This window comes from Castor canadensis, chromosome 8, assembly GCF_047511655.1.
Source record: "Castor canadensis chromosome 8, mCasCan1.hap1v2, whole genome shotgun sequence".
Lineage (NCBI taxonomy): Eukaryota > Metazoa > Chordata > Mammalia > Rodentia > Castoridae > Castor > Castor canadensis.
Genome location: NC_133393.1, coordinates 13,503,003 through 13,514,984, shown reverse-complemented (window position 1 = coordinate 13,514,984; position 11,982 = coordinate 13,503,003).

Below are 11,982 nucleotides of genomic sequence, written 5' to 3'. Positions count from 1 at the left end.
ATAGTGTGCAGCGGAGGGCAGCAGAATGTTCCAGAAGCTCAGGCCACAGCTGTTCCCCTTGACTCTTCTCTGCAAACCCAGCTACCTCCATGGCCTTTAAGGACTGCAGCCTGGCCAATTCTGGGAACAGCTTCCTTTAGTCCTTCCAAACCCCTCAGCTGCCTGAATGCCCAGCTAATTCCACCGTCCGGGATTGCTCTTGAGAGCTGGGGGAAGCAGGAAACAATAATATTGTAGGATGTGTTTATCTCTGCATCAGGCGTGAGGTCTGGGCAGACAGGCTGGCGGCTGGAGGGGCCGAGGGCCCACTGAGTCCTGGACACAGGAGACGGGAGGGTGGGGCCACAGAGAACTTGGGGAGGGGTCCTGGGCTTCCATCCACACTCTGGAAAATTAGCTAAGCCAGCTCCCCTTTGTCTTGGAAACTCACTCCTCAGGGTCTGGCTGTCTGCTGGCTCAAGATGCAGAGATACACTAATGATGGCTGGTGTTTATTGAGCACATACTATCCCCCAGGCCTTTTCCAAGCACTTTATATGTATCCCCTCACTAAGCCTCCCGACCTCACTATGAGCCAGTACTATTACGGTTGTTTGTATTTCACAGTTGAGAAAACAAAGGCACAATGAGGTCAAGCCATTTGCCTGCTGAAGGTTCTACTGTAGATGGGAGATGGAGTAAGGATTGGTGCCTGGCCCATCTGGCTTCAGAGCTTAAAGATTTTCTCCTCAGATATTGTGGGTACCCATTCCAAACATGCAGCCCCTTCTTCCAGGACCCCACCTGCTATGACAGACAGCACTGAAAATGGGTGTCAGCAGCCCCAGGGCCTTGTTCCTCTAGCTTGCTGTATGGCCGAGGGCAAATCTTTGCTCAGTCTGGCCTTAGTTTCCTCTGTGCAGACATTGAACGGAGCCCCAGCCTTAAATCTTGATCCAAGCACCCCCAGCTTGGAACTACTCCTGTGCAGGCCTCCCTAGGAGCTACCTGGCTACATTGGCCTGGAAGACTCTATGTGTCTGGTCACCCTTGTGTGGCCCTGTGGTTGCAGCCTCCTTGGTTGTGCTCTATCAAGAGGACCAGAGACAACAGCCAAATAAGGTTGCTGATCCACAGTCCCCATACTGGGTGTGGGATCTGGTTCCTGACAATGCTGTACTCCTCCTGTCCTGCCCTGACTAGTCCTCTGCCTCTCAAAGAGGGATCTGTAGCTCCCACTACCCTCCCATTTCCCTCTCCCTCTACCCTTCAGAGCACCAAGGGAGCAGAGTGCCCCTCAAATTGTCCTTCTCCTACAACCTTTTCTTCCTTTTCTTTTTTTTTTTTTCCTTTTCTTCCTTTTCAACCTACATCTCAGAGGGCCTTTTTAATCCAATGGATATTTACTAAGCACCTACTATGTGCTAGGCACTATGCCAAGTATAGGAAGACAGGGACAGATAAAGCTTGACCTCGTCATAATGTGCTCATGACCTGGTGGGGATTAGTTCCCTGGGTCATCATTCCTTACCCTCCATGATTCATCACTTTGGAAGGTCACCAATGGTGGAGGACAGAGGTGGGGGAAAGGAGAAGGCCTGGAGGCACCGGGGAAGGCAGCTCATGAGTCAGGGAAAGCAGGCCCCAGGAGGGGTTAGGGACAGTAGGCCCTGAGGCGGGTGTGTGTGTGTGTGTGTGTGTGTGTGTGTGTGTGTGGTGGGGGGGTGGACCTGATTCTGGATCCTTTTTCATGATTGCTGCCTGAGAGGGAGGAGCGTGATCGGTACCCTCTCTTTGCTGGAGGTGACTTCTAACAGGACAATAGCCTGTTTGCTGAGCTGGAACTCTGGGATCCCTTGACTTGGCTGTGGCACGTAGATGACCTCAGAATTTTCAGAAAAGGGGGAGCACAAAGTCAGAGGCTGGGATGGAGTTGGGAGTGGACAAATTTTCCAATGGAAAAACTGGTGCACCTGATGCAGGAGAATCTGGTTATGTCAGTCTGTTATGGATGGCAACAACAGAGACTTGACATTGGAAATGAGGGCTATAGCAATCTCATTTAATACGTGGAGTTCATTCATTTGTCACCAAGGCTTATTGAATGATTACCACATTCCAGCCACAGAGGACTCAGTGTTGAAAAAGACAGATTCAGAGCTGGAGGTGAGGCTCAAGTAGTAGAGTACTTGCCTAGCAAGTGAAAGGCCCTGAGTTCAATCCCCAGGACAAGAAAGAAAGAAAGGAGGAAGAGAGTAAGGGAGGGAGGGAGGGAAAGAGGAAGGGAGTGAGGAAGGAAGGAAGGAAGGAAGGATTGAGTTCCTTCCTTCTGGACAGTGTTTTCAAGTGAGTAAAAAATAATAAAGCAATTATTCTGTGAAAAAAATGACTTTGATATGAATTTGAAAAGCACTGGAGAGAAGAGCAGGATGCTATGCCATGGCAGTGAGTGCAGTTGACCTGAGTCTGTTATCCCAGAAGACTTCCCTGAGGAGATGATATTAAAGCTGAAGTTTATGGGATGACAGCAGTGGGTTAGGATTAGGTTTAACTATTTGTAACAGAAAACCCCCAAATAACAGTGACTTCAAGATAGATGTTTATTTCTTTCATGTAAATGAAGCCCAGAGCTGGATAGCCCAGGGCTAGTGAATCATCTCCATAGCCACCTGAGATCTAGTCTTCTTCTCTCTAATGGTGTCACTCCGCCATTCTCAGATACTCAGCTTCTACCTTGTAGTCCCAAATGGTTTCTCCAGCTCCGGCCATTATGCCAACAGTCATTCAGCACAAAGCGGAAAAGCAGAGGTCATACCCTTTTCTTCAATACATAGTTTCCTAGGCAGCACATACCCTTTCTACTTATGTACCATTGGCCAGAGGTTGGTGAAATGACCTCACCTGACTAGAGGAATTTGTCTTTTTTCTGGGCAGTCATGGGCTTAGCTATAATCAACAGATCTATTACTGAAGAAGGGGCTGGAGGTGTGGCTCAAGCAGTAGAGTGCTGGAGGCCCTGAGTTCAATCCACAGTATCGCCAAAAAAACAAAACAAAAAGGCAATGGATAGACGTCTATGCCACAGAGAATTAGCTGGGTGAAGATGGGGTAACAGAAGGTGAGGGGCAGGGAGAGGGCTTGGTGTGGGTGAAGACTCTCAGTGGGGCAGAATGGCTCGATGGTTGCTAGTTTCTGGTGTGATTTCCCCAAGGAAGGAGTAGATTTGGTGACCAGGGCAAGTTCAGTTTGGACCCACTGAATTGAAGAGCCTGTGAGCTGTCCGTGTAGGCTTGTGGATATTTACTGGACTCAGGAGACAGGTCTGGGCTGGAGTAATTGTGGGCATATTAGTGACCTCCTGCTCCCAAGGAGCAGTGGAGAGTGAGAAGAGAAAAAGGTTAGGGCACAACCTTGAGAACCGGAAAAGACATCTATCCTCATTTTGTGGCCTTCTGGCCTCAGTTTCCCTTCGGCAGCACTTCCTCTTCTCCATCTTGTGGGTGTATAAGTCACATGATCTGCTCTTTCATGTCAGAGCAGGAAAGATCCCTAAAGACTCATTCCTTTCACCTCTATGGGACAACCAAGAAACAGCCCTGTGACCTAAGCTTACTCAGGAGAGGCTAGACTCTCCTGGGCCTGGGCATTTGAGCATCCTGACCTGCGAGAGAGGGGCCACTGGAGTTGAGCCAAGTCATTTCAAACTTGGTACTCCACACTCCAATCGATCTTCTGAGGTAGCTTCTCAATATTTTTCCAACAAATGCTTTCGTTTTTCTTTCTTGCTTGCTTGTAAATGCCAGAGTTGGTGTCTGTTACTTGCAAACAAAAGAGAGCCAGAAAAGGAAAGTGAGATGGATAGGACTTCAGAGGGGCAGGAGAGAAACCAGGAGAGGTTTGTTTCACAAAAACAAGCAAAGAGTAGCCAGCGGTGTCAGTTTTGATTTAAAAAATGTCCAGTATGTCAATATAAGCAGAGTAGACAAAGGCACGAGAGAAGGAGACACAGCTGTTATCAATGATTAACAAGGGGGGGGAGCTTTGAAAAGGTCTTTCTTTCAAAGGACAGGAACCCAACTCACACTTGCTTAAGACAAGAACAACAACAAAAAAGTAATTCATTGGCTTCTGTCACTGAAGAGTCCAGGGGTTTATCTGTTTCTGGCACAGCTCAGAAAATGTCGTCAGGACTTGGGCTCTGCTCTGCTGCGTGGACTTCCTTCTTAGGCATGAAGTCCTGGCAGCTCCTGGCACACACACACCTGTTTAGCAACTCCAGAATGGAAAGCCATTCTTCTTTTAAGTGGCTCCAGGAAAATCCTGGGACTCCCTTTGATTGGCCTGAGTTGGTTATATATCTTTCCTGAACCAGTCACCATGGCCTGGATGTTCTGGTGCTTGACTGGTCAGGCATAAATCATATGTATTTTCCTGGAACGGGTGTGTGTGGATGTGGGGGGGGGGTGGGCGTGGAGTCATCTCCATCCAAACTACTTTTACTGTGGATATGAGGATCCCCAGAGAAGCTAAATTAATACAATTAACAGAAGAGAGGAGGGACCTTGGGCATGAAAACTAAATCTGCATCCTAGCTTGCCAGGGGAAGGGCACAATGAGTGGCTGGGTTTGGATCACAGGAGGGCATTCCTAGATGGCAAAGACAAGGCCCACCGAGTCATCCTTCCCCAAGCAATGAGTACCAGGTAATAACACTACACTTGAACACTATAGGTAGCCTTGGAGGCGGGCAGGAGAGTAGATCACTAGCTGGGTGGTAAGTGGGTGGATTCTGAAGTCAGAGACCTGAATTTGAAGTGTGGAATTTGCTATTTACTGACTTTCATACTTCCGAACTGCAGTTTCTCATCTAAGAACTGAATTAATACAGGAAGAGTGCCTACTTCTTAGAATTCACATGAGTATTAAGATGGAAGAATTTACAGAGCGGGGTCATACCTGTTCCTGGACAGTCAACAAAGTGTTTGCTAATATTATAGTGGTCTCGAACCTCCACTGGGCTGCCTGTGTCCTTGCTGTGGAATCCAGCAGTCCTTGGAGCCCTCATGACCTTGGGATCTTCCCCAGCACTGTCTCCAGACTCACTCCTATGTTGCTTAACAAAGCTTGGCCAGATCTCAGTTGCAGGGATGGAGGGCTGAGTGGGCAGCCAGGTGGTGGGGTGTGGTCAGGGCGGACCCTGATAGGGCTGGGTCAAGCCTAATGGGGAAGATGTTTGGAGGGTTAGGGACTGGCCAGGAGAGGACTAAGGGAGGGGTGATTTTGGCCAGAGCCAGCAGAGGTCACTGCAGATCTAAGTAACTTCAGGGAGGTGGCAGGGCCACCCACAGGCTCTCTTGCATCACTACTTGCCTTCATAACCAGGATGCAGGTCTGGTGGACCAGTTTTGGTCAGAGGGCTTTGGATTTGACTCACGCAGCTAGCGGTGGCTGCCCAGGGTATACAGCCTCGGTGCCCTCCCAGGACAGGCAGTGTTCCCCAGGGAGGTCTTCCACCGTTGGGTGAACACTTGCTTGACTTTCTGCTTCACTGAACCCTAGGTTTAGCAGTGCCTAGAAAGTGCCTCTGCCCATGTCCCCTAGAAAGAGCTGTGAGGACAAAGGCATCTCCTGTCTCACTGGTCCAGCTTAGCATGTTGGAGACCAAGAAAACCTGTAAAACTTTGTTTCACCCAGGTTTTTTTGCATTTATTAAGCAATGGCTGTACAACACTTAGAGAAACACTGGTTGAAGACATAGTCCTCGGGAAGAAATGCCCTCGGGGAAGTTCATGAATCAAGCACACCCTTCTCCTACCTATTGCAGAGTAGTATGCAGTACATTTGTTGTTGAAAAATGGGGAGAAAAGTGCACAGAAGGAAATTACTCCCCTATCTCCTGCTCCTTAGTCCTACCTCAAAAGAGCTCTGGTCACTTGATCTCCTTCTTCCCTGACAGGGGGTGACCATGGGGTTCCCCTGACCAAGAAGTACCCACTTGTATTATTTGGAGCCCCATTAGAATAGGGCCTTTCAGAGGTCATCTCATCCCACTCTGTCTCTATTCTGGTCATGTCATATCCTCTTTCTTGCTGACATTGGAAAGGAGGGTGAGTGGGTTCTCAGATCATCAGGGTGGAAGGTCATCTTCCTTTCTAGGCAGGGAAACAGGCTCAGGAAGGGAACTGGACTTATTAGGGGTTTACAGTGAGCAGTGAAAAAGCCCATAAACCTTGGCTCCTGGCCAAGTACCCTCCCCACCACCACTTTCATCTCTTGATGCCAGGAGTTTGGAGAGGGGCCTGTGCCCTCTGGGAAAGGCTGCAGTTTCCTCTGTGGGACCATCCAGTCACCTGGGGTGTGTGGGCACCAAGTACACGCACACCACAGTTGTGTAACAGGCTCCAGGCTGTGTGCATGTGCTTGGTAACCTGATGCCACAGGGAAGTTGTGGTCCCGTGAGCCTGGGTGTGGGCACTTGGCTGCTGCCCAAACCACAAGGAGTATTTGGCTTGTGGCTGCAGAGGCCAGGCATGGGGGTCGCGGTGCTGTCTGTGTTAGGGCTTGTCTATCTCTCATTGCCCACATCCTGGTCCCTGTGGGCACAGGGCTGGAAATGGGGCTGCCTGGCCAGGTGATGCTGGACGGGGGATTGCCCCCTGCTCATCCTGTTTGCCAGGATGCCTGTTGTGACGAGGTGGAGGGCAGTCAGGCTTCCTCCCTGTGGTTCTATCCCTCCCATCTCTTCCTGGCGGGAACCCCTTCCCGCCAGCTCCACACCCCCTTTCCAGCAATCCTGGAGTTTCACCTCAGATGCAGGTCATTGTGCACAGCAGTATCTGTTTCTCCCTCCCTTCATCCTCCTGCATCCCACAGCCCTGCCCTCCCTGGATAGTAGGCTTTCCTGGACATACCCTACTGGGAGAAGAAGCAGAATGGGGGAGAATAAAGTCAACTCAGGTTCTAACCATTACCCTCTGTCATCTCTGAACTGAGTGACTGAGAAGAATCTCTGTCCTTTCTTACCTCCGTGCCCTCATCCAAGAGGTGAGGGTCTTGACCCTTCCCCAAAGAGCTGTTGAAAGGGTTGTGTGAGTTCAGGAACTTGGTCTAGAATGGGGCCTTATTAATGGAGTTGCCTTTCATTCTGTCTCTCGTGTGATTAGGCTCCGGGGACCCCACCCATAGCATCGCCATCACCAGATGGGGTGGCAGGCACTTTGGTGAGCTGGGGCCCTAGGAGGTGGTGAACAGGAAAAGCAGGCACTATGCTTTTCCTGGTGAGGGTGGCTCCTGGCCCCCCATGTACCCTTGCTCCTCTCTTGACCTGAAAGCAGGGGAGGCTTGTATGTGTCTTCTGCCTCTTCCCATCTGCTCCAATCCCCAAAGGGACAACATCCTTGGGGGTGGCCAGTGGCTTCCAGGGACACAGGGCTAGGTAAGGGAGGAGGGCATATATGTCCAGCCCCTTTACCTTGTTTCCTGGTACCCAGGAGATCTTCCCAGTGTTCCCAGATGACCTGGGTATCTATCATAAGACCTCTTGTGCACCTGTTTAAAGTTAGTAATAACGTGTGCCACAGATATGGCGCTCCCTGTGTGCCAGGCCTCACACAGGGAGTTCTTTTCCCTGTGAACCCCATCCACTTTTCCATGTGAACGCTTTTCCTCCTCATTGCACAGGAATGGCTTGTTACCAGGAGCAAATGGAAGCATCTGGGAGAAGAGAAGGGAGGTGCCCTGCTCAAATTCATAGCACGTGTTGTCTGCTGACAAGCCCTATCCTATCACTCTGGTTTGTTTTCCTCAGAGCCTTGAACATAAGAACAGTGACCTGTTGATGTGTTTGGTTGTCAACTGTCTGTCTCACAGATGGCTCAAGACATCACCTCTTGGATGGTATTGCCACGAGGGCAGGAACTTCATCTTAGTCACATTCCAAAGCCTTGCCTGGCACTTTCGAGATTCTCCATAAACATTTGTGGAAAGAATGAGCCACGGGGTAGCTTACTCTTGACCCAAACACAGTTCTCATGAATGGCTGTTGAATGAATGAATGATGAATGAATGAATGATGAATGAATGAACGATGAATGAATGAATGAGAGTACAGAGGCCACAGTCACTTCTACTCTCCCCTGCAGATTCTGGCAACTAACGGAAGGCCTTCAGCCAGGGACAGGTGGGGTAAGAATATCCTTCCTGGATCTCTGTTTTGGTGCCTCTTTGTGATTTTGGATATGGGCACAGAGTGGGCAAATGAGAGGTAAAGAGTAAGAAAAAAGATTAGAAACTAAATGACTCCTGGGAAGGGACACTCTAAAAAATTGTTTTGTGTCCAAAGGCAGGAGACAGTGGTAGTGTACATGTGTGCCCAGAGGAGGCACCTAGGAAGTGTTTAATGGATCAGTGAGTGAGGGAATGAGTGAGTTGAGTGAACTGCACTGTGAGCCCCTTGAAGGCAGGTTCATGCCATAATATTCTTTGTAAAGAAGGCCTATGCCAGAAATTGGTTCACATTTGATGAATGACTGAACGAACAAACAAATGAGTGCCAAGGAGCATGGAAATGGGCAGAAAGGGTGGGCACTACAAAGGCCTAGGGAACCAGAGCCATAGGGAACCAGACCAGGAAGGTGGATTCAAGTCTTGGTCCTTGAGTAGGGTCTGAGAAGTAAGGAAGGGGGTCTGGTAAATGTCCAAAGCCCAGTTTCCCATGCATTCTTTCCAGGTAATCTGAGTGGGTTACTGTGTAGACAATAATATTTATAAAAAGGAATAAGGAGTCATATTGATTCAGCACTTACTATGTGCCAGGTTCAGTTCTAAGTTCTTTACATATGTTGGCACTTCAGCTTTTCACTAACCTATGAAGTAATTGTGCTCTTTTTTCCACTTTATAGATGATGACACTAAGGCACAGATTATACAAATTGTCCAGGGTCACACAGTTACAAAGTGAACACACAGTCATTGTCAGGCTTTGCTGGGGACAGCAGCAGGCTCTACCACATCCTGACAAAATGGTGCTCTCTGTTTGGGTCTTGCTCTGGATGCATTACCTCTCTGGGCCTCAGCTTCTTCATTTGTAGAATGGGAACATACCTTTTGATGTGTTAGGAGATGAAGTTGGGGACTTTGGAAGAGGTAAGGGGCCACAGAGCTCTTTCAGTGGGACTTTCCTCCTCCTCATCATGAATCAGCATGTCACTCTCATGATAATGATCACAGTCATCTCTAGACCTGGCTTCTTGCCATGGATATGCCAGGCTGGGCCACTGACCTGAGATCCTGGCGAGACAGACAAACCCACTTTCTGATTTAGTCTCCACGTGTCTCTTATTTCTATTTTTCTTTTCTACCTTCTAGGCCTTGACTCACCTCCAGCCCCATCTTCTCTTTTCCCAGTCATTGCAACAACCTCCCCATTGCCTCTGGCCTCTGGGCTTCCCTCCTCCCCCATTGACTAATTTGCTTAATATATAAATCAAAACTTGTTACTGTCCTGTCCTTGTGCCAAGAACCAACTCTAATTTTTTTTGTCAAATGCAAGGCCTTGGTAACATGGCCCTTAGAAATGCCTATGTTCCAGTCCTCTTGTCCCCGCCAGCCATGCCATATGGCAGCACTTCCTATAACAGGATGTGGTTCTAACAGCCTTTGTGTTTGGTTGTGCTGTTCCCTTTGCCCAGCAGACCCTTCCTGACTTTATCTGCACAGTGAATGCTTGCCCCCTCATTTGATCCTGCAGAACAAAAATAGTTTTATTACTTTTCCTGGTTGTAAAAATGAAGTGTATTCATTGTAAACAATTCAAACAATATAGAATGGATGATGAAAAAGAAAAGGGAAGTGTTTCCTTTTCTCACAGGTCCAACAACTGGAGATAACCACTATTAAAATACTATGATTATAATCATGAATGTTTTTATATGCATATATAAAACATATATATATGCATATATACACATATATCTTTAAATATGTAAAAGTATATACACATTTACAAAAATGAGGTCTTTCACATTATTTGGTAATGTACTTTTTGCCCTAAATGAAGTCTTTTAGACATATTTTTCCTATGAATAAGCAGTTTTACATTGTAATTCTTTGTTCCCCAAAACTCATTTCCAATTCCAATGTTTACTGTCCTGGAAGACTTCCCGGGACCTCCCCTTCCCCAAGCCCCCACCCGCTCCAAGTGCCCCTACTCCAAGGAGTCATCAAACCTTGTTTATACCTCTTCCTTTGAAACCTTTCCCACTAATGAGGTCATTATTTGATCTAAAAGGCAAATGCATAAGACAATATTATAAATCGATGTTAATGAGCACACATGGTATAAAGATGTAATTTGTAACAACAACAGAGGAGAGATGAGTATGTAAGGAGCAGAGTGTTCTTTATTGCAACTAAACTGATGTTAAAATTGGTTCTCATGATTAAGATGATAGTTGCAACTCCAAGGTAACCACTAAGAAAATAACTAAACAATACACAAAAAAAAAGATAAGAAAAGTGAATCAAAATGATATGCTAGCAAAAAAAGTCAGCTAAATTTTAAAAAGGCAGTAATGGAGGGATGGAGGAAAGCACAATACAGAAACACACCTAGGTGTGGTTCAAGTGGTAGAGAGCCTGCTTTGTAAGCATGAAGCGGGAGTTCATACCCCAGTCCCCCCTAAAACAAAACAGAAACACAACTAAATAGAACAAGTAAATCATTCTTTATCAGTAATCATATTAAATGTAAATTAATTAAAATCTCCCATTTAAAGGCAGAGATTGGCAGATTAGTTTAAAAATGATATGCTATCTACAATAGACTCACTTTCGATGTAAAGGCATAAGGAGATTTAAAGTAGAAAGGTGGAAAAAAGATGTTAAATGCACATGGTAACAAAAAGAGCTAGGGTGGTTATATCACTATCATGTAAAACGCTTTAAGGCAAAATGATTTAAAATAGACAAAGAAGGACATTATATATTGACAAGAGGTTCAATCTACCAAGCAAAAAGATGCAACAGTTATGAACATATATGCACTTAAAAACAGAGCCCCAAAATAAATGAAGCAAAAATGGACACAATTGAAGGGAGAAATAGACATTTCAACAGTAATAGTTGGAGACTTCAATCAATACCTGATTTTTAATAATGGATAGAATAATCAGACAGAAAATCAACAAGGAAATAGACTAGCAATACACTATTGCTATTCTTTGAATGTGTCCCCTATATTGAAAATTTAATCCCCAAATTCATATGCTAATCATATTTGAAGGTGGGACCCTTGGGAGGTAATTAGGATTAGATGAGGTCATGAGAGTAGGGTCCCCAAGACAGCATTAATAGCTTTACTAGAAGAGGAAGAGATACTCAAGCCAGGACACTTACTCTGTGTTGGCATGGGATGCCTGCCTTCTGCCCTGTTATGATGCAGCAAGAAGGCCCTCACCAGAAGCCGGGCAGGTGGCAGCACTGTGTTCTTGTACTTCCCAGCCTCCAGAACCATGTGTCCAATAGCCTTCTGCTCTTTATAAATTGCCTCAAGTCTTTATTATAGCAACAGAAAATGGACTAAGAGAACTATGAAGCAATTAAACCTAACAGACATATACAGAACAGTAATAGCACCCCAAGACAGCAAAAAATGCACTCATCTCAAGTGTACATGAAACATTCTACAGGATGGGCACATGTTAAGTCACAAGATACATCATAAGTTTTAAAAAATTAAAACAAAAATATTTTCCAATTACAATGGGATGAAACTAGATATCAATAACAAAGAAAAGCTGAAAAAATTTAAAATATGTGGAAATCACACTCTTTGATAACTGATGAGTCTATGATGAAATCACAAGGGTAATTAGATAAAACCTTGAGACAAACACAAATCAGATCACAGTGTACCAAACTTAAAGGATGCACCAAACTCAGTAGTAAGAGAGATTTATAATGTAGTGAGCAGCCTTCTCTGCCATGTATGCCACCATGATGAAC